Source organism: Amphiura filiformis, chromosome 3 (genome assembly GCF_039555335.1).
Source record: "Amphiura filiformis chromosome 3, Afil_fr2py, whole genome shotgun sequence".
In the NCBI taxonomy this organism is placed as follows: domain Eukaryota; kingdom Metazoa; phylum Echinodermata; class Ophiuroidea; order Amphilepidida; family Amphiuridae; genus Amphiura; species Amphiura filiformis.
In genome coordinates, this window is record NC_092630.1 from 39040715 (window position 1) to 39043484 (window position 2770).

At 35.5% G+C, this 2770-nt stretch overlaps 1 long non-coding RNA gene across 1 annotated transcript; it reads left to right on the forward strand.

The window, feature by feature from the left end:
* Positions 1–252: 252 nt before the first annotated feature.
* Positions 253–2442, forward strand: LOC140147686 (uncharacterized). The gene is made up of 3 exons (XR_011858387.1): positions 253–558; positions 1110–1195; positions 1870–2442. It is a non-coding gene; the product is annotated as an uncharacterized lncRNA (long non-coding RNA).
* Positions 2443–2770: the final 328 nt, after the last annotated feature.

The window sequence follows — 2770 nt, forward strand, 5'->3', positions numbered from 1 at the left end:
GATCGCGAAAGACGGGTGACCGCTAGTTTTACTAACTTTCTTGCAATGTAAATTACACTATACTCTGAACAGCTCGTAATAGGCGAGACTGATAACATCGTGGATTGATATAGAATAGCGTACAAATAGCTTGGCGCATCACCTATTGCGTATTGCTTGACTGACTCGCACTTTTGTGAATTTACGCAGGCGTAATTTGGAGCTTTATTGACGCGCGCAGTAATATAAACCGAATAATTCTCGCCTACACAGCAAAAAATAAGGAGTAAAGTGCTACCGACTAAAGTATGTTGATTAAAAAATAGACCAATTATTTACTCATCAACGAGTAAAAGACGATATTTGACACAACTCTTTGCCAGAGTAAAAATGGTCAATGGAAAGAAGTAAAATATTTTAATCGCCACATTGTATTTTACTCAAATCGCGTAGTAAATTCAACACGCGGAGTAAGTTTAATTCGACGACGTATTAAAATTCATGTCATCATGGCGTATGCGGAGGTGCAGTGTCTGCTGGTGGAATGGAGTTTGTCAGCAGTACAACCAATATTTGAAGGTACTAATTTCATTACTATTATTCATAACTTTATGTCCATATACCTGTTACACAATTTAGAAATCTTATTGTATGATTTGAACCGGATATAGACAGGTTTTAAGTTAGTTAAGCTTATCAGTATGGGCATCGGCTCACCATGCTAGCTGTGTACTTGTATATTTGCGATCGTATATCTTATGTACTAGTCTGAGCAACCTCGAAGTACATACGCTGATGTGGACCAGGCCGGCCCGGGGACCAGGGGCGTAGCAGCAAGTGGATAGGGTGGACAGACAAAGTCCATGGGCCCCGAGCAAAAGCGAAAATGAAGTGGATAGGGATAGGGCTGATAAAGGAGATGTTTAGAAGGCCTCACACTACTCCTTGTCCATATGCCCCAAAGCTCTTGCTACGTCCCTGATCCTGATGTTGACTCGTGCCACATAACTTTTTTTGCAGTTATATGTAGTAGGAGAGTGAAACCATTGCAAAATATCACTTGAAATTTTTTTCCATAGGCAGTTTTTTTTTCAGTGCATTTATAATATTGATCTATATTTTACTTACAGATCAGATGTGACTTCGGGATTTTTGTGCTGCCCTACCTCTTTCCAGGAAAGGTGTTGAAGAAAAATGCACGAACGTCAGTCAACAGGTAAATTTCTATCAATAATGTTGCATTTAACTTGCCAATTTCTTTGTACATTTCAGAATACATGTAGTTCATTGAATGTGTAGTTCATGAAACCTCAAATGCCAAGGGGAAAACCCCATGTAGCACCTCTCATCCTCACCCGACAGGTGTTGGCTATCGTGAACTTTGAATAATCAAGCGCGAATCTTATAATTATCTTGTTTACCATTTCTGTAAATTCTTGTCTCCTAAAGTTTGTGTCCCTTGAAAATAGCATTGCCCGCTATCACAGGAATAATAATATAATAATTATAAAGATATTTTAAATATTTGCAAAATCGCATGAAAGTAGAAATGCCAATGCAATGGGTGATTACAATGTAAATTACATGTAAATATGTCATATTTGCTTTAATATTTCAAGAATTTCAGCAAGAGTTTTCATTTTTGGTTATATACCATCTTACCAATTATAGACAGTTTAAAAATAAGACATCCATAAATTTGTTTATTTATATTTTAAACCTTCCATCTACTTCATCACTTTCGAGTACCAAACAAATTTTGATTTATGGTTGATACAATGAAAAGGTGGTGGATTTTCTATTTTAAGGCAGCTTTATTTCACTTGAATAGTCCCAATCCATGAAATTAATGTCCTTTATTACATTTTCTTTTTATTTTACATGTTTCAGGAAGGCACAGCTTTGGACTGGTTCCTCGCCAACTTTACTGGACGCACGCTGCCATTTATATACTTGTGAAGCAAGTTGAATCCAGAACAGTGTTTTATAATGGATAGGCAAGCTTTTTCAATGCGCAACAGTGATGAAAGTTGTAGAACTTGTGCACAAGATATACCAAATCCTTCACATACAATGACTTAGCATATCCAGTACATGTACAGGCTGATCACTGCTATTTGGCAGTTCCTGGACACTATATCAGCTACTAAAGAACCTGGTAACATTAGACCATTCTTGAGTGTTAAAACATAATGAAGTGAAGACTTAATTTCTGTCCCTTTTAAAACACTCAGCATCTATAACATTAATTTTCAAATGACTTTTTCACATCAAAAGTTTTGGGAGAGGTGACCGGCTTCTATTTTATTCTATGTTTGCTCACATTGGGTAATGAGACAATAGACATGCTATATTGTGATTTATTTGATACCTATTTTGAAAATAAAACCAGGAAAATGCAGAATATTATATTTAATTTCGTATTCTTTTCATTCTTTTAGTTTAAAATACTGCTTTGTTCCAGCTGCAGATGGAGCCACAATACAACTCGAAAGTGCTTTTTGCTCAATATTTGTTGAGTAAAATACGTTTCATGTTGCTCAAAATGTTGAGTAACACTTTACTCTTCATCATTTTGCAAATCTTTTCACTTAAGTTTTACTCAAATAATGAGTAATCGTTTTAATCAACACTTGCGTAAACCTTTACTCAAGGTTAAACGAGTAAATTTTTCCTTGTTTCAGAGCAAAAAAGGGAGCTACTCAATATTGAGTAAAATTGAATCAACAAACGTTGAGCAAATATTACTCCATAGTCAATGAGTAAAATTTACTCTCATCTTTGAGTAAAA